This window comes from Dermacentor albipictus, chromosome 3, assembly GCF_038994185.2.
Source record: "Dermacentor albipictus isolate Rhodes 1998 colony chromosome 3, USDA_Dalb.pri_finalv2, whole genome shotgun sequence".
Lineage (NCBI taxonomy): Eukaryota > Metazoa > Arthropoda > Arachnida > Ixodida > Ixodidae > Dermacentor > Dermacentor albipictus.
Window position 1 is genome coordinate 86,419,257 of NC_091823.1, and position 20,933 is coordinate 86,440,189.

Below are 20,933 nucleotides of genomic sequence, written 5' to 3' on the forward strand. Positions count from 1 at the left end.
ACCACTTGCGGCTACCGCCACTCGATGGCGCTGCTGCTCTTCACTACCACGAAGTAAGCTGTAAAGTGGGGAAACGACACATAATGGATAACATAGCGAATGTAGTGCCAAGCTAAATGACTACACTATATCATACGGCCTACCAAGCCACCCTGGAGCAGGGCAATCCTTCCCCACTTGTCTTTTGACCTTTAGACTTCCTTCTATTTTCTAGGGAAGAACCACGCAACGCATTCCCTCACCAACGGACTTTTAAAGCGCCGTTGTCTCTCCCAAATGCCCTGTCTAGTAAAGAGGAAAAGGGGGATGCGGTAGGGAAGGAACCTCAGGCCGTAACTATTAGCGGGGAAAACGGAGGAAAAACAACGGGCACAGTGAAGAGGGAAAAGCCCGCGCTTGGGATGCACCGCTGAAGAAAGGAAGGAAAATAGGGAGTAAAGGGAGGCGGCGCGGAGAGCGAGGGCACTGTCCGGCGGCGGTAACTATTGGCCTAGAGAGGAGGAAGGCGCGTTTGTGTGGGTGAGGAGGAGAAAGAAAAAAAGGCTGGTTGCGGGATGCCCGAGCGGGAAGGAAAAGTTTAAGCGAGGAGAAGGGAAGAGTTGGAGGGGAGCCGAACAGGGAAGAGGAGGACTTTCGAGAGAGGGAGAGGGGGGAGGAGGAGCTAGGGCCCCCACCACCGACCGGGCCTTGGTTCGGTCCGGGCCCCCAGTCGCCGGAGCCCAGCGCCAGTGCAAGCAGCCTGGTCGCGGCTGCGCGCCCTGTAAGCGGCGGCGCGGCGCTACACCACTGCCCCCCTTTCCCCAACCGACGCCGAATTCGACGACTGGTGCCAGGATTCTCTCATCGCTGGGCGCCGGTCCCGAACGCGGTCGGAGAGAAAGAAAGAGGAAGGACTTTGAGTGACTGACGCTCTCGGCAGCCTGCCGCTGTGCTCCTTCTCGTCTGTGCAGTGCTACGGTGCTGACTTTACCAGTTGTTGACGCGTTTCTTCACTTCCGATCGACAACTTTGCTGTGGCTGGCGGCAGCGGCGGCATTAGTCAGTGCGTAGAGTGCTGCTCCCGGATCGTTTTCTGCCTTCGTGTGCGGTTTTCGGGTTTCGCGTGCATCTCGAGCCTGGGACTCGGAGGACAGTTTAGTGGAAATCGTCCGACGCGCATCTCCCGCTCAACTTGTTCGCGGTCGAGAAAGTGCCGCTGCGTCAAGAGCGCTTCGCAGGTCCTTGCCAACTTGTCAACACATATTAAGACATCTATATTTCCGAGACACCATGTTACCTAAACTTATTCCTGGGTAATCTACGATAACTTTGCATTATCCGCACTAGTCACATCGCTGTATTGCGGCTCAGACTCGTTTTGTGGCCTTGCGTGTTAATTATCACTCAGTCACTATCGTCACTATGTATATTAATCTTGTTCCCTAAGCGGCCCATTTTCCTTAAGCGAACTTCTTTATTTTTCCTTGCAAAAATATTTAGTTACCGCCTGTCTTCAGTGCTCGAAATCGAATCTTTTTGTCGCAAGTTTTGTCGTGTGCTGGGTTTGCGTACCCGTAAATTTTTTTTAGAACTGACCAAATTCGGCGCATAGCTCACGGGCAGAACCTACTACTCTGCGCGCAACGACACCGAACAGGACTACTAAGCACCCGAACACTGTTCTTGGCCTGTTGGCAAGCAGCGAATCAGTGCTGGGACAGCTTGTCTCGTGCGCTACCACGCCCACCACCGCGGCTGATACCCGACAGAACTGATACCCATCGGTGAACGAGAAACCGCGCTAAGGAAACACGCGGCTCGAAATTCACATCCGCTGCCTGGATTATCGCGCACGCAAGTCGCGACGCTATAGTCCGCTGCAGAACTGCACCGGGGAAGCTGTCGTCCCTTGTGCGGCGAGCTGCGAAAACCACACTCTCGGTAGAACGGTATCTTAGCGCGGGCTTCTGAGCTCGGCTACAGCGCATCCGTCGCGTGACCCGGAACGATGTGACAGACCTGCGCGCCGAACGCTAATCAGCGGCAGTGACAAAACGCGAAGGAAGAGTGACTCTGTGCGTTTCTTCAGCGACCACAGCACACGGCCGAGTTCGAGTCGGTGCTGTGACGGCGAGCAACTTGGAGCCACGCAGCCCTGGACGCGCGGCGAGGACCTCCCGGAGCGCGCGACTGAGCCACAGGCTTCCCACTCGAAGAGCACGGTGAGTTTTCGTGGCCACGCTTTCTGCGCGGCCCCGCGTCGCGAACGCTCTACAGGTGCACGCTCCTTCGGGCGAGCCCGCCGCACGGTTCGAGGAATGGAATGTAGCGGCGCCAAAGAAGTGCGTTCTTTGAGGTGCCGCCTATATGGAGGGTTTTTCCTTTTTCTTTTTAGCTGCACCAAATGTGTGAAAGATTGCCTGGGGCAGATAGCCAAATTCTAACCCTTGATCTAATCTAATCGATGACGTGCCCGTTACTTGTACGAGAAGTCAAATTGTTCCGCTGAATAATTAGCGTAATGGCGCTTATTAAGTTTTAATTAATTACTTTACGCCACGTATTTTTATGGATGTATTATAGCCACTGAGTTCGCAGGGCGTACCCGCTTGGAACGAATTCTATGGACAGCTCCAGTTTCGAGATGCTAAGTTTCAAATTATCCGACGGAATGCATTGGCATTCCCGTTACATTTTTTTGAGAAACCGCTGTTGTATGCCTTGAAGCGCGAAAGTATTTTAGACTACAATGCACTTCGACGGACATCTTGAAAATTAATATCTCGGAACTGGTGCTGTCCAGAGAATTTGTTCCGAGTGGATACGCCCCGTGAACTCAGTGGCTACAATTCGTAGATAAGAAACGTGTGACGTAAAGCAATAAATTAAAGAAGTTAATTAGCGCAATCACGCCAATTATTCAATTCAACATTTTGATGTCTCGTTGAAGTAATGGTCGCCTCATCGATTAATTTAGATAACGGGCTATAATTGCGATATCTGCCGTAGACAATCTTTAGAATATTTGGTGCAGCTAAAAAAACAATACCCTGTATGCAGAGAGAGAATTTGGGTTGGAAAAGCAGGGAGGTTAACCGGAATAGCTTCTGGTTTGCTACCCTGCGCGGGGCAAGTGTAAGTGTAAAAGAAAGGCGTAAGCGGTAGCGAAGTGATAAAACAAGGGCATAAAAAAACAGAGCGATACGAGTGGTTTGACGCGCAATAATTTCCTCTCCTTTGAGCGAGATTTCCATTGATATACTATAATTCTGTCAAATGAGGACGACCCAAGTTAGGGCAATGTAGTCGTGGGGTTCAGTCTTGTATGAATTTGTGCGCAAAACAGAAAATTTGATCATGATACCTTGCTGTGCAACTCCTACAGGTCGTATAGTACCAGCGTCGATTCGCCTTCCGGTGAATTCTGCCTAGCAGGATCAGGGCAAGTTCAATTAAAACAATAAGTACTTTTATTGTAAGGTATACTTCTACATATATTTTTATTTTCACTGTGATTTCGCATGGCCGTAACAATAATTCGTCTTGGATGTTCAATAAAGCACTCTATGTATTTTATCATGATATTTTTTCATCAAAAAATGAAAAGCCACAATCGTAGCGGCCATAGCAGAAGCGAGCCAATGAATAGACGTCGATGCTTTTCACTGCCCGGGAGCAGGCAAAGGCCGGCAATGACTGCTTTGTTAAATAAGGCACAAGGAAAAAAAAGTGAAATCAAGTGGGGACATATTGGTGAAATCAAAGCTGCGGTAAGACATAAACCTACTTTAACATGCGTTAGAACAATACCGTAACTATTTTAGGGCTACAGTTATTTACACAACAGCCCTGATATTTTCAATGAATTAGCCATCTTATTTACAAAAACGATTCGTAGGCAAGAGTGCTTTGAAAACTCCGGCACAGTAATACCAATTGTGATAATGAATTCAGCATTAGTAAATGCGAATGAACAGATATGTGTGTGTAGTGCCAATTCCTTGCATCTAGTATTGAAATGCGGTTGGATTGCGTCTGCATGAGCATCTGCTTTCCAAGGAAGGGGAAGTTGTTGCCAACGTAAACAAGACTTATTATGGGCGATATGCTCATCACACCACCACTTCGCTGTCTCGATCCAAGCAGCTATGATTCGCGCAAGCGCAAATCAAACACAATGAACAAACTTGGGATATGCGTGGGATGTTTGCCACTAGCGCCTCTTTTAATGCACGAGCAAAAATGCACATATAGGAATCCTTCTATGAAATGCGCATGCGTGTGAACTTTCGGTCAGCCTCCCCATAAGGAGCTCCCGAAGTGAAAGTTAAAAAAGTTCACATATCGGACGCTTGTAATTTACATTTATGTATTCGCCCAACATCAGGATCAACGTTCGCATTATTATCGTCCGCGTTCATTGGAGACGACAATACGTGACCCGAAAAGTGCCGCCTTTTATGTCATGTCCACAGGCGCAGTGGCCTGTAACCACTGAACTCGGTGACTCCAGCAAACTAGGATCTCCTCCTTCAATTTTTCTACGCATATTCCGATGTTATAGTTCTACAATCCTGTGAAAGAGTACCACAAAGCGTCACTGCCCTTCGCTCGCATTTCCCCAGCTACAAACCTTGCAGTTTTCATCACACTAGCGCGTAAACCAGTACGCTTTCCGTGTGGGCAGCCTTTAGGGCTATAGTATCTTGAAAAACTGGGTGTTGTCATGTTCAACCATCGAGAAGGTGCGCGAGCCTCTAAACTGAGTGGCCAGTTGAAGTAGTTAACTCTTCTATATTGCAACCCTTTGCAATGCCTATTGTTGCATCTTGCGTGGGCAATATACATCTGTCTTCAGTGCGCCAGTGCGGGACTTACGCAATACACAGCAGCAGATGGTCAGATGGGTCGTAAATAACTTCGTTTGTGCAGCAATGATCCAAGCTATTTTGTGAGCCAGCTTTGGAAGAAGCAAAATAGTAATTTTCCATACTACAGCAGACGCGTTTACACTGGTACGCAATGATAAATAATAATTTTTTAAAATACGATGGCATTTCTTACACCGCATACTTAAAAGGGGCCTGACCATTGAAGAGTAAGTGGTAAGCAAGTGTAGAAAAATTAAAAGAATAATAATATAAAAATGAAGAAAATTGTAAAATCTGCCTATTCGTTAGCCACAGCGGTAACAGAGCCATTCTGTTCGAGCAGTAATCAGAACTATATTGAAAAGTGAGAATGTAAAACAGAGAAATGCCGACCAAGAAAGAACTAGATTATTTTATTAGAATTTTTGAAACCGGTATTCATTTTTTATTCCAAACGCCTGGGCACGTACCCACTGGCAAGCTCGCCCACTTGCGAACGTATGCTGGACGGAACACTTGATTCCGGCCCGAGTTTACAGAACCATGAAAAAAGAACTGTAAATTCCGGGCTTTGGAATTGTGTTTTCCGTGAAAACTCACATTTAGGATAAGCGCGAACGTAAAATTCCTCTGCGAAGTTTTTGCTCAATACGCCTGGAGTCATGTTACAAAAACTTAATTATATAAATGTCAGGATAATATGTTGTAGATAGCATATTTCCCCCTTTTGAGGAAATGGTTTTAAGTGGGAAGCAGCGTAATGGCAAGAAGCAGTGAAATGCAAATTACATTATCTGCACCGTTTCCTTCTATGCATTACAACCCAACCTTGCACTAGGGTGCCGCTGAGCGCATTCAATTTTCATTACTGATTTACTATGATCGGCATTAAGAGAGGCCGCCATTTTATTTTGTACTACCTGTGCTTAGGGCCACTGCAGCACCCCACCTCCCTCCCCCCAACGTTGCCGCTAAGGCGGTGTCCTACAGCCCCTTCTCCGCGCACTTTGCTATCAGTCAAGGCCAGTAATGGCACAGATGCCATTTGCCACGAACATTCAGTCCTGGCGTGCACCCTTAACGCGAAGAAAAGCAAATACAGACTACGTGCTTCTTCCAAGGCGTGCGAGGCTGCTGATGTTCAGCCCGCTGTGAACAGTCTTTGGCCTTAAAATGCCTTGACCACTTGTGGGTTCATACGCACTCTATGGCAGTGAAACTTTGAACATTCCATTTCAATAAACATTTAAGCAATTGTTGATCGATCAGCCAATCGATCAGTAAATTGATCAGTCGATCAATCGATTGAGTGATCAATCAATCAAAGTAGACACACAACCATCAATAGGCCGGGCCTGCTTTTGAAGGCTCCTTGCAGCCATCATTCCCACCAGTTACTCTGTAATAATTAAATGATATTTTCTTGAACTTTTCGCTATATCTATTCTGTTTTCTTTATAAGGCACTCATTATTTTGGCTGTGGTACGTTATTTTGCTATATAACGCTCCCAACCACTCATTCAGGTAGCACATCGCAGGTCTTTCAGTCATTATTGTGGAGATAAAATTGGCCTACCCAGGTAGGCGATGTATACGGTACCCTAGTAATTGTGTTACAAAATCGTGACCGCTGACGTCAAATCTTCAAACTCTCCTGAATTCCCACATACGTCCAGGTGCGCATTCAAGTTTGCCAGCCATTTTGAAAAGCTTCAGACGGTGAAGTCTCTAGTGAGAAGATGTGTTTCACAAGTTTAGTGAATATAGTTTCCGGAAGACACAAGCTTCGCAGGTTTTGTTTATAGACAAATTGAAAATCAGCTTATGGGCAGAACAGCCTTTATCTCTGATTAGTATTTTCTGGGCTGTCGCGCGTGGACATTCTAGGATAGCGAAAGAAAATCGCACCTGCACACCGTCGTTACCAAGAGTGAAGGCAACCAGTGGCGTATTTTTGACCCAGTGTATCTTAGCCTCAAGAGCAGCCTACATCATTTAACATTGAGCAAAGACAGAAATTATTATTCCCAATTATCAGAATTAAACACTCGAAGGTGGGCGATGATGCATGCGTCATAATTATAAGTGGAAGCCCTCAAAATTTTAGTTTACTTTGCATGAACGGCGAGAAACTGCCGCCGGCGATAAAATAAGTAAGCAAAAAGTCATGTTTTGCTGAATAATAGTAACGTTGTCGTCCGACTGCGAGGTACGATCGGTGCTCATTAGTGGCTAACCTCAAATTTCCCATCAAGTGCAAATCTCGACATTTTGAGTGCGCCTTCTCCGCGAACTGTGTTCGAGCGTTCACTCATTCCTATGTTTGCGTCCATAAAAGTTCAAATATGAGGTGCGTCTGGAGGTAAACATAAATGGACGCTCATTTAATGGTTGGATAAGTATCCTATATGAATGATTTCATTCCTGCTTTTTCTGCATATTTTATGGGAACCTTGAATACAGCCATACATTCACTATCCAGCCGTCACAAGCAAAATAAATTATGTATTTCAATACGTTCGTTCCCTTTGACTGTTCCCATTTTCCCCAATACTTAGGGGAATGCAGTGCTCTTCTATATATGTGGGAACAGCATCTGAATATGTTGCGCCGTTCATTTGTGTTCCTTGTTTAAGCGCTGTGCTAAATTTAGTTCGAGATGCGGGACGGCGCTAAGCAGCTGAATAACAAAAATCAATCACTCCGTGGTCTACAGCCAGTGATCTCCGTGTACTGCTGTGTGAAATTATTAAGTTTCGCATCACCTTAGAGCGATGATAGAAAACACGAAAGAGCTGATGAAAAGGCAGGCTGAGCTTGGTTGGCTATCTTGCACGGCGGAAGGGGGAAAAGGGAACATACATGTGAGAGAAGAAATGTTCACAGCACGCAACCCCTATACATGATCAAATGTTCAGGGTTCAATAAGTCGCAGGCGGTCGCACAAGCTTTGTGCGGATCTGAATAAAAACTTCAGCAACACTTTTGTGCCTTCGTGCGTCGTAGACGCACAGATTCATGCTTCAATAATATCAGGATTACGAACTAGACTCAAAAGAAATATCTTGAGCGCAAGCTTTGATAATGCAGTGCGGATTGAACGAAAGAGCTGAAACGTGCAGAGACAAACTAGAAGAAACTGTTCTGTCTTCATTAAGTGCCACTTCGTTATGGCAGTATGCCTAATTGCTTTTGCTCATTGGCGCAACCTGCCACAACTGCAGCAGGTAACACGTTCTTTTTCCTCTGTGTTTTACGGCCCTTTTTAAAAACACATCGAGATTATTACCAGTCATAATGAGCAAGCTAGGAAGGTCGCATTTGGGATACACTCTTACCTTGTTGAAAAATAGCAATCTCTTTTTCGGCTTTTGAGCGCATATCGTTATTTTCATAGCCACACAGGCTCCAAGATGAAGGATGATGGCTTTTTTGAGGGAGAAGTGTCGTGCATTTCTCTCGGCATTCCACTGGCCCTGATATATTGGATGACATGCTAATCAAGTACTCAAAACTGTTGTCGAGCTGTTTTCTAGCGAGATTCTCGCAGACCAACTTCTCTGCTTCGACGACTTATAGGCAGCGCGGCTTTTTGAATAAAGTAATGACCAAGCTTAAATAATGCTCCTAGGCAACACATGTCATAATCGGTTGCTTGATAAACATACGTTCTTTCCAGCGCCATTGAACAGGAGCTTAAAGTGCTTGATTATAAACCGTTACCTCATAAACCACTTAGCAGCATTCTTGAACAGCAGTGAATACATCAGTCGATAGCCGACGCAGCCCACCGCTCAGGGATTACAGGAATCAATTTGTTGTTGAGACGGGTTTATAAATATACGGAGGCATTCCGTGTAATCACTGAGTCATTTTCATGAGTCTCACAAAGTATCTCTCAAAACCAGCCATTCAATTCTGAGGGCAAAAGGGCAAATTCATGCCACCGGTTGCATTTAGAATGGAGCCCCGGAGTCATGAATTTACAAGCTATAAACGTGTTCTCGTGAGGGTTCTTTTCTAACAAGAATTCGCCACCTAAGAAGCTTAAAGTCACTAAGCTCTTCGGAGCACTATGAACTGGTCTTGGCCATCCATCGCAATTAATTGCTAGAAAAGTGTTCCCTAGCGCCTACACCTAAGCTTCTACACGCACATCCAGGCAAGCCTGACCACTCTAGGACCCACCTGTAGGCCTATGGCGCATGTTGAGAAGTGACTGACGGACTCCTCCTTTATTACGTACAAGTCATGGCCTAGCTGTTCCGACCCGTCGAGTAAACAGACAACTAGAACACAGCGGGTGAACGCAGACCACTGTTTACGGGTTAAACTTCACTTTGTCTCTGACGCCAGCATGTGACCGTAAAAAAAATACTGCCCACTTGAGAAATGACTATAGATGGATGGAGGGATGGAGGGATAGTTGTAGCGATAGATGGATGGAGGGATAGATATGAGCTTGCCCTTTGGAACGGGGTGGTGGGTTGTGCCACCATGCTCTTGTACCAAACTTTCTGAACCTATGTTTTGAACTGTGTTTTTGTGCGCCGCCATTGTTTGTCGTTAGGTTACTTTTCTTCCACCAATCTTGGAATTGCCTCTTACGACGTATATTACGCTGTGGCGTAGTTGAGCACCATCTGGAGGTGTTGCAAGGTACCGCGCCCGCCACTTTATCGCCTATGAGGTATGCGCGCGCCGTCACGCGCACATCTCGGAGACCATGGCCGCTCTACAAATTTGAAAAATGCTGAAAAATGAGTTTGTGTTCGACTTTACGCATAACAGAATTATGCTTTCTCGTATAATATTACTACAATGCGACGCTATCATGTCTGTAGGTTGTGCGTAAGTCGTACTTTAGGATTTTTCTGACGTGTTTTGCTTTGAGAAATTCAGTTCCGTAACTTCGTTACGCTACATGGAGGGCCTGCGTGGTTCGGTATGCGTGGTTCAAGATAAGTTTTTGTCGAAACTACGGCCGACGCTGAATGCGGGACACCGAATCTTTTGCGACACGGGGCCCTAATCTCATTTCGCGTTAAAATTTCAAATCGGGCGTCAGCGCAGTGTGAGGCGTCTATACTCTGTGGTGTCCTCGTCACATCGATGCGCAACGAGGCAAAGCGTGCTGCGAGTCATGAGACAAAGAAATCACTTTAAAATATAGACTGGTACTGAAATGGAACTTATATCAGGTTTATCGAGGCAACTACATCTCTGCTTGAAAATCACTTAGTCCCTCCCATGAGCTAGTGTTGCCTAATTTTACATGTTCATGTCATCCCAACTGATAAATACTCTGACCGTACGCTGGGAAATGAGCCTTAGTAGAAGTACTTGCGCTCTGTAGTGATGCGTTGTCTAATGGACATGGAAGCTGAGCCATCTATCTATTGTATGGTCGCCTCCTACATGCTACTCTGCACATTCACTTCCACGTAAACAGATATGTTGTGTGCGGGATGGAAATGAAAACCGAGCGATAAAAGGAGGGCGTTAAGGTGGCAGTACGGCCTTACAAGTGTGGGTTCGAACCGCACCGCTTTCTCAGGTTCTGTTTTGTTTACCCGCAGCGGTATCCCAGTGGCTATGGCGTCACGCTGCTGAAGACAGTCACAGGTTCTATCCCAGGTGTGGCGGCCACATTTCAATAGAGGCGAAATGCAAAAAGAAAATGCTTGTGTACTCGGATTTACGTGTGCTTTAAAGAAATCCAGGTATGCATAACGGCGGTGTTTGCACAGCGCGCGAAAGTCGGATATGAAGGACAGAGACGAGTCAAGAGTGCTAACATCTATCTGGTCTGTATTTGTGGACGAGCATAATAGATATATGCGGCAAACAGGAAAACACACAGAAAAAAAGGGGGGGATACGCAAACCAGCATATCAAGTGAAATTACCTCACGTGCCCACGATTGCCCTGCGCTCCGCCAGATAATCTCGCTCAAGTCATGTTTAACACGAGAGACATTCAGGCAGTGCAGTCGGATTTTAATCAGAATGACGACATATGTTCCGTAAAGCTCAAGGACCGTGCAAAAAAACTTTGTGACGCTTTAAGATTCTAAAGGTTTTCAAAAGCAATCGACATCTGCAAAAAGCTGAGTCTGGACATGTTATTCACAGCAAAAACTCACATATTTGACTGCCTGTTACGGGTTATTGTTACAGAAAATGGGACCTGGCGAAAGTCTGTAGCCCTTGTCTTGCAAGAAAACCTTAAGCTTCTAATCATTGACGACCCTGTTGTGGTAAAGAACTCAGACGCTGTTATTAAGATTCTTAAACAAAGTAACACAACACTTTAGCCGTTGTTTATTGACATTAAAGGTTTATATTACTATGTCGCAAGACCAGCTACACTTGTGTGTAGAAGAATGTATGGAGAGAATCGGGTCTTCCGCGATCCGAACATGCATGGGTATTCACAACAGCAGTTAGCTGCAATTCGCTTGAGGAAGACGAAGTGCTTCTCTTGTGGAACACATCTCACCCGCCTCTGTGCTTTTCTGTCACCCCCCCCCCCCTACATCGCGGTGTTAGATGTACAACACCCCGAGGACCCTCCCGATTAACGTTCACCCGCGGAGATCGCTTCGAGGAAGCGAGGAAATACATCGCGTGTTAGCGAAGGCACAAAGCTGTACTCCGCATCAGGTGACGAGTCCTCGGAAGAGAGCCTTCGACTTGACCAGTACTGCAAGGCCAAACGAAGAATTCTCAGCGCATTTCCGGTGTAATGTTCGACCACCGTGAGAATTGCGCCTCAACGATGGCCTCACTCCATCCACTTTGTGCTAAAGAACGCGACTGACAACCTACACGTCCTCAAGCGGCAAGCACTCTCCGTGTATCTAGAAAAAACTGTGCTAAACGAGATCACGGATGTCAGTATAAACACTAGGAGAAACATCCTGGCAATCGACGTGATGAAGCCGAGTGCGCTGAACCTACTACAATATGTAACGCAGCTGGGTAACATCACGGTTCGATCCATCGTGCCAGCGAATGGTGCCACAATAACAGAAGTCATCTATGACATTGACAATGAAATATCTAACGCAGACCTCCCAGTTTTCATAAAGCCACGAAGTGAACACAACGTCATTGTGCACGTTGGCCGCCTCTGTAACACACGTTGTGTGAAGGTAACGTTCAAAGGTTACTGTCTTCCATCCTACGTCAAGGTTGGCCACCTTCGCCACCAGGTTCGACCAGCTATTCCAAGACCAATGCAATGATTCCACCGTTAGAAGATTGGCCATGTGAAGTGTGTTTGCAGAAATTTTGCTGTGTGCCCTCGATGCGCACAACTCCACACAGAAGACAACCGGAGCGCAACTAGGTTGAATAGTCCTAACTGTCAAGGTGATCACTGCGCCTCTTTCAGAAACTGTCCCCAGATAAAGAAAAAGATCACCATTCCTAAACGAATGGTGACAAACAGCTCTACCCACAAAGAGGCCGTTGCGAAAGTCCGACGCAGACGACGTCACCATCTAAGGCCCTCACGACGGAAAACATCAACTTTTCAAGAAAAGTCCACTCGTCAAGCAGCACCATCAGCGGAAGTTTCAGGCACACAAAACACCGATGTTTGAAAGGCAAAAACTGCCATATCTCTCTCTACAAATGAATGGCCGGCCCTTACGCGTACACGACCGGCAGAAGAGCCACAGATGAAGCCGCCCCCAGTAGAGCAAGGTGCTGTATCCGAGGAGTTATGGAAACAGATGAGCCAGTGATAATTCTTCTTAGGCTTTTAATGAATGTTATTTGCGTGTTGGTAAACAACATGCACACACAGTCTGTCAGAAGTGCGCTTCAAGGACTGGACACTCTGAGACCGATGCTGGCAACCATTGAATAGATCATGGCTCCCCAGCGACTCTGTTTCAGGGTAGAGCAGCTATTTTTCAGTGGAATGCCCACGGACTCCGATCGCGCATTGCGGATTTCCGTCGCTTCGTGTATGCCAAAATATTTCCCATTATCGTCATTTGCGAGCCAAACTTATCGAACACGATGAGGCTTTCTAGAAACGAATTGTTAATGTCGTCAACTGTTGGTGAAAACATTAAGGTTTTGGTGTTTATTCGCTGTGGCCTCACATTCATCGCCCTGTGCCACCCAATGACGATAATTAATATATATGCCTAACAGTAAAGAAAGAGAATTTTACCTTTACTGATGTGGGCGTGCCTACGTACTCCATCAAGACGATTTCGTCACAAAAGGCTACGAGACATCGTTTCCTCAACTCCCGATCCCTGTGTCATTATTGGATACTTCTACGCCCTTCATAAATTCTGGGCAAGTTCGAAGACCAACGCAAGAGGTATCTAGTATCTTTCGCCTCTAGTAATGAACTCTGCTTGTTGAATGATGGGAGCCCTACGTTTCTACGTGGTTCCACATACAGCAGCTGTCGTGACTTGGCTTTTGTATCGCAAAGCCTTGTCAGATGTGCTGGGTGGTTTGCGGACATAGAGGCGCACGGAAGCGACCATATCCCCACGTACGTCAAATCAGATGATTGCCTCCTTCGAAATGAGGAATACGATCCAAAGAGTGGACTGGACTAAATTTCAGTCTGTCATGGAAGCACACTTGGAAGAGGCAATAAAAAGCGCGGTGCACGACATTATGCGTACTCTCACATGCTCTTTGAAACTGAGGCAGTTTGATGTGGAACCAGAACGACTTCGAGCAATCCGACGACGTGCTGAACGAAGCTACCGGCGTACGAAGGCAATGGATGATTTACAGACCGCCAGGCGCAAGCAAAAGAATATACAGCGCCGGTTAGACAAGCTTGAATCGCAACGTTTGCCTGCCTTCTGCGTGTCACTACATCCACGCAAGCCTTCATCGCGACTATGGAGTATGGTGCACGGTCTCCGGACACCCCCCGTACAGCGGTTCCCATTAAAGGCTCTAGGCGTCTCTCAAAAGAGACGGGATATTGACAAGGCAGATGAGATCTGCGCCAGATTACCCGGCCAACTCACGGCTCCCAACATTCCACCGCATTCGAGTAGTTGTCCGCCTCCACGCGATCACCGCATAAATCTACTATTCTCAATCCACGAACTTAAGGCAACATTAGCTTTGTGTGGCCGTACATCAGCGTCAGGACCTGATGGAATTTCCTACCGAGCTCTGTGTCATCTGGGTGAGTGAGCAAGAGTTGTTCTCCTTGAGCTGTACAATGAATCTTGGAGAAATGCCACGCTGCTAATAAGTTGGAAGACAAGTTGCCTTGTTCCACTGCTGAAGCCTGGCAAGTCACCGTTGGAACTCTCATCTTATCGCCCGATCGTTCTGGCAAATTGTGTGGGCAAATTAATACAGAGGATGGTACTAGGACGCCTGGAGTGGCACTTGGAGTACCACAACACCTACCCGGATGCCATGGCGGGCTTTTGACGCGGTCGATCATAGACTGATAACGTCGTCTACCTGGTCACCTGCATTCAGCATGAGAAATACCGTAAGCGTCTCGGCACTTCTTTGTTCCTCGACATCAAAGGGGCGTGTGACAAAATTACGCATGAAGCAATCTTCTCTGCACTCGAAGAAGTTGGAGTGAGTGGTCGAATGTTTCAATGAATACGGAGCTATCTTTCCATACCATCCTTTTTAGTAAGCCCCGAGAAAGGCCATACTTCTCTACATTGTAGCTACCGTGGCGCCCACTAGGGCGGTGTACTTAGCCTTGTGTTATTTAATCTAACCCTAATTGCTCTCTTCGAGAACGTACCCAGCACAGTCAAGCTGTCAGTGTACGCGGATGGCATCTGCATGTAGACGTCTGCAGTAACACGCCTACAGCTGCGAGCGAGAATTCAGAGAGCCGCCACGCAAACTGCTATCTACCTCCGTAATCGAGGCCTGGAAATTTCCTCCGAGAAATGCGCACTAGTGCCATTTACGCACAAACCCACCACAAACCACAGCGTAATAATAAATGGCCAAATAATACCATATGCTCAATCGTACAACTTTTTAGATGTCATATTCGACAGGGACTTGTCATAGAGCACTCACGTATCATACGTGAAGAAACGGTTGACAGGCATTTGCCAGCTGTTCATGTTTTTCACTGGCAAAACATGGGTAGGTCGACAAATGCTGTGTTACAACTGTACAGGGTGCTTTTTCGAGAGTTTTGCGAAACAACTTGCCCGCAATAACTAACACATATAAAACGAATCTACGCACAATACAAAGTCTTCAGGCTCAAGCGCTCCGCATCTATCTAGGCCTGCCTCAGAGTGCACCAATAATGGCTACTATAGCAATCACTAGAGGCCACTTTGTCAAGACCCACATTGAAATTGAAGCGCTGAGGTCCCATTTAAGGCATCTTGTCCGGACTCCTCTCCCCCACCTAGCCTGTCTACCAGTGGACAGACCACGCACATCTTTGAGCCAAACCATAACCACACATTGTAAATCATTGCCAGCTTGTTTCACTCCCGCTGCGGGACGTTCGATTCCTGTATGGTGCCTCGCTCAGCCAAAAATCAACCTCACAATATCTGGCATTAGGAAAAAAGCTGATCTATGATCACCAGCCATATACCGTGACTCTACGCATATCTACACTGGTGGATCTACTCTGCCAAACAGCTCCGCTGTGGCAATCGTGATACCAGCGAAAGTTACAACCATAAAATTTAAGACGACTCACGCAACAACATCTACGGTAGCAGAGCTCACAGCGCTCTTTACCGCCTTCCATTACATTGATGATGAACCGCCGCACAAGTGGACGATCTTCTGCGATTGAAAGGCGCCACTGCCGTCTCTACTGTCACCATTACGACGCGGACCACACGAATAGCTAGTATTTCAGATTATAGAGACAATGGCCATATAAATGATGCAGGCCATGAAATAACTTTCTAATAGCATTCAAGTCACTGCAGGATTATCCACAATGAACGTGCTGATCAAGCTGCCCGTTCAGCCCATACTGAAAACCATCACGTACCAATAACACTTTCTTGAACTGACGCAGCACAGAATCTCCGCCTGCTTGCTCAGCAGTGCACTTCGTCGCAATGGAATGAGCCACATTTCAGAAATTCCCGCCCATACTCCCTTGATCCCACATTAAGCCTTCGATTCCCATCAAAGCTTCGCCGTGGAGACTCGACGCTTTTGTATTGACTGTGGTTGGGCGTTGCTTTTACCAAAGCCTATGCGTTCCGCATAGCGATGACCGACACCGCAACCTGGGACCACTGCGGCCATGAAGACTCGATCGGCCATATTTTGTGCACCTACCCTCAGTACAGTCCACAGGCTTCGTGCCCTGGCCACCATACAGCGGGGACCCTGGACTTCTTCTCTCCGGACTTGGGCGTGCCCGGATACCATGTCTCCGGACCATGCCATCGAGCTCTGGCGAGCACTGCTGCTGTTCCTTCAGGACCCTGCAGCACCACCCGTCGGCGATCGGCTCCGCGACATCCACAAGCGTCATGCCGCCCCCACTTAGCTACCTCCAGGACGTTCATTAATACAACGGAGGCAGCCTTACCCTTCCCCTTTTCCCATAACGCCCCTCCTCTTTCCACCGCAGCGTCTTCGACGCATTTAAATGTGGAATAAACGTGGTTTCATTCATTCATTCAGAGGGAATGCCTTCGCCACGAGCTCGACCAGCTGGACGACGAACGACTATCGGAAGAAAGTATTCTACACCGTCGACGGGACCTAACATCGCAGAAGATGACCATGCAAGCGCTATTGCGCTTTTTGCGATCTACCGGCCTTTGTGAACGTCTGACTGGAACGCCCTTTGTATGTGTGAGTGTGTCGGTGTGTTTTCTTTTTTTGCTTTTTTTGTTTTTTAATCCTTTCCTCTCTGTTCTCTTCCTAACCCCTACCTCCCAACCCCAATGTAGGGTAGAAAACCGGAGACTGATATCTAGGTAACCACCCTGCCTTTCCTCTTCATCTCTTTTTCTTGCTGGAATAGCTCATTTTTATTTGAAGGCCACCTTTGTGTCATACAATGACAATAACTACATGCAAGAAAGTAGTGTATGTATCGGATCTTGCGTGGTGCCTTTTCTCAGTGTCATTTTTCTTGCCTATTACGATCATACCTTGACCCAAAAGCTTGGCAAGTCAGTAATGGTCAATGTTTGCGGCTATGTTGATTATTTAGTACTTGTAAAATGTAATAATGATCGTTTCCAGAAGATATCTTCAGATACCGTGGCTGCCTTCCTTGAGTGCCTGGAGCCGCTTGTTCTCACGTTCGAATTACATGATCTAGACGCCCTACGATTTCTTGATTTGAAGCTTTTGTTCAAGCCTACAAATGTTTCTTGCATATATGAACCAAGAAGCGGTAAGCCACTCTTGCCTTTCAGCTCGGCCCACTCAACGTTAGTTAAGATGAGCATCGCTAACCTTTCACTTGCCAACGCCCTCACGAAATCTCGCACCCACACAATGCTAAGTAGTTTCACTCAACAGGCAAAGCGCCTGGTAGAAGCCAGTTATCCAGTACACTTGCAACTTCGGTGGCTGAAAATTTGTCCAAAGTCGTGCAACGAGGACATAAACCAGAGAAACGCGACATCGCTGAAAAGAGCATGCCTGCCGTTCTGCCGTATGTGCACAGCATTTCGCACAGGTTAAGGAACATTGGCCAGGGCTCTAGAGTGCATGTGGTTTTCTTGGCTCCAGAGAAACTACAAAATCTATGCAAGTGAGTCAACGCACCACGCGCTAACTTTTCTTCGTGGTCTATCAAGCACAAGTCGGGTATCGTCCCGTGCGTAGAAAGGGTCGTTTACTCCATCCCACTGAAGTGCGGCTAGACTTATGTTGGTCAAACTGGCAGATGCCTCAACAACCGCTTGTGCGAGCACTGAAACAACGTGTACAATACGGTGCAGGGGCATCTTGGCATTAATTAGCGGGATTGCAAGTGCACCCCCCTCTTCCACCAGTGCGTGGTGTTGGCAAGGCATAGGTCTCAGTTAAACGAAAAAATTAATTGAAGCGGAGTACATTGACAATCGAAGTGACCACTGCGTAAGCACCCCTTCCATCGCTCTTTCATGACTTGAGCGAGATTATCTGGCCTAGCGCAGGGCAATCGTCGGCGCGTGAAGCAATTTCACTTGGTATGTTGGTTCTGCGTATCCCCTCCTTTTTTTCTTTGGGTTTCCTGTTTGCCGCACATATGTATTATGCTAGTCTGCAGAGAAAGACCAGTTGGAGGTTAGCGCTCGTTATTCGGCCCTGTAATCCCTTTCCTACTTACATGCGATACGCAGACGCTGACGTTATGAACCACGACCAACTCGCCCAAGCCTTTACCCTAAAATCCGTGTGGTTCAAATGAATCCGGAGTCCCCCTCCTCTATACGACGTGCCTTATAATCAAATCGTAAGTTTAGCACTTAACATTTACAAAATTCAACTTTGTCTGTGGAATACAGTCGACTGCCATTTAATTCCATACTTATCACTTAGGAAACCGCAAAAGACACACGGGACTAAGAAAGAGACAACACGAAGTGGTACTGACAACTATTGATTTAATGAAACAAAGGCCGAGCTTATATAGATCCGGCACGTGTGTACACCCGAAAAGCATTGAGGAAACCAATGAAAACAAAGAGCGACTTTCAACAGGGGTGCGGTACAAATGCTAAGGTAAACACTACTAGACTAGTGAGGCACCGAACAGTTGTCTATCACGTGGAAGGAAACAAAATTTCTTTCTGACCTACAGCAACTGACGGCGAACTGGTGCCTTCTCCATACTTAAAGCGTCGCATGACCACTGCCTCTACAATCTCTTTTTCCAGATTGCCATTTATTTTCTGCCGATAATCCCGATCTTTGATAACTTTCCACACAACACACGCGTGTTCGGTGCCTCAGTATAGCCTATCATCGTTTGTCTTAGCATTTTGCAGCACCTCTTTTAAAGTCGCTCTGTGTTTTTATAGGTTTTCTCATTGCTTTTAGGGTGCACACGGGCTCTGCATTCGTTTCATTAAATCAGCACTTGTCAGTGCCGCTTCGTGCTGTCTTTTTCTTTGTGCCATGTGTTCTTTGTAGTAACTTCCCAAAGCATGATTCACCAATTGGCCTACACACACGTTTCTTAGACTCATCCCTCCAACTTCGTACGCGCCTCGCCAACTAAAATGATCCTCCAAGGAAGACTACCACCGCTTTCGTGATATGTAGTTCCACGAGTGGAATCTATTTCATCTACTACATTGCAGTCTTCTGCCTGTACAATAGAGGTGTTCACAAAAATGGGATATTTCGGCAACTATTTGTAGCTCTCTTCTGCTAGGAACGTTGGTTGCTCATGTCCGAACTTTGCACCCGTGGTTGCGCCTTCATTCAGTGGCCTTGGGACCTTCATAGGTTACGTACTTAACCAAGTTTGTTGAAACTTTAGAATGCTTACGTACGCAGGTACTCTTAGAGAAGTCACCTCACTTGTAGTTTCACACACAGGAGTATTGACTGCAGGGCATGGTCAACGGCATTGAGTAGTGATGGGAAAGAAAGATGTCGGCTATTTGCTCAACCTAGGAAGGGGTAATACCGTGCAAATTGTCTGTTCGCTGAAGAAAGGCAGTCACTGTATTATATCAAGATACACGCAGCATAATAATCACTGTTTTGTCTTGTCGGCATTTTATTGCACAAGCTCGCGCAGCTATAGCTGTACTGTGAGAAATTGCATAATTCGTCGAGTAAATTTAATGGTTGCACAAGGTTGTCTCTGCATCATAAAACAATGACACCTCACGAAGACATTTTGCTGTTCAAAAGAACCAACTATACGTATACTGCGACTTTGTTCTTTCTCGAGAGAAGAACTAAAATTGATAGAGTTGTATAAAATTGCTACAAGGGTTATCAGAAATCCAAATCTACACCTCAGAAATCTACATGGCGATATATCCAAACAAGACAAAGGTTCACAGAAAGATGGAGGTGTCAAGTGATCAAAATTTGGTTCAGCGACACATGTCTCAGATTGCAACCAACGTTTCAACGCAGGGTGTTTGTCGGCTTAAAATGGGCAGAGTTTTGATCATGCGAAGAGCGTATTATTTGGACCACAGTAAGTGCCACGATGTTACTCCCAATAATCGCTAACAACTCTGTTTCGCACAACTTGGTAAAGAAGGAAAGGTAAATCACATGCCTGCTTTTCACTTCGCTTTGCTTTTACTTGATATGTTGGGAGTAACGGAATATCCTTGCACAATCATAGCTATGTAATAAATAATGCTTAATAGTTTATGTTAAGCATGTTCAACCATTCGTTTGTCTGTGTAATTGTATATGAGGGTAGAACACGTTTCGTGCATCTACTTCGCTCGCACTACACGAAGATCATCAGTCAGCGCTACCTAAAAGTTTATGCAATTATTTTTTTTATTAATTCACATATTCAGATATACACTCTCAGACAAAAGTACATCCTTAGGGGTGTATATCTACCACGCAACAATAATCGTCATCTTTCTTTATTGCGTTTCCTTTCTTGAAAGCGCCGCGCACGCTAGTTTCCTGTCGGGAATGCTATTTCATGCTGATAACGCGCATGTCGTTCGTTACTGGGAAGTACCGGGCTCGCAGCGTTAGAGAAAGGAAATACGGACAAGACAGATGACGTTTGTTGGGGTGTGGCAAGATACAACCGAAACGGTGTAATTTTGTTTTGGAGTGCACAGAACTGCGCTCATCATTCCAGATAAATGTTATGAGACAGGCAACATGCTGTATAATGACAGCGATGTTTTAGTGAATTAGCTGAATAAGCAACTAACGATCTGGTCTGTTCAAACTTTCAGAAGACAGATGGCACTGGCAACTTACTGGCATCTTTCACACAGCTGTGCTATTATATACATGCTTCTGTGCCGTTACTAAGTTGTATGCATTTAGAACTATGTGTAAACAGGTCACCCTGTGGAGAGTTCTAGTCTTACAAGTAGAAAGCTACAAGTTGGGTAACTCTGGGGCTATCTATTTTTTTTTTCATCACACCAGGGTAGTACCCAG

General features: G+C 46.3%; 1 protein-coding gene across 5 annotated transcripts in view; it reads left to right on the forward strand.

Moving 5' to 3' along the window:
- The first annotated feature begins 1,696 nt into the window (after positions 1-1,696).
- Positions 1,697-20,933, forward strand: part of LOC135898837 (alpha-2C adrenergic receptor-like) — a 696,056-nt gene continuing 676,819 nt past the window's right edge. For 4 of the 5 annotated variants that reach the window (XM_070535753.1, XM_070535751.1, XM_070535752.1 and 1 more), the window contains exon 1: positions 1,703-2,201. The gene's annotated coding sequence lies outside the window, so the exon portion shown is untranslated. Of the gene's footprint in view, positions 2,202-20,933 lie in introns of all 5 variants that reach the window. The other variant, XR_010563418.2, reaches the window with a different exon arrangement.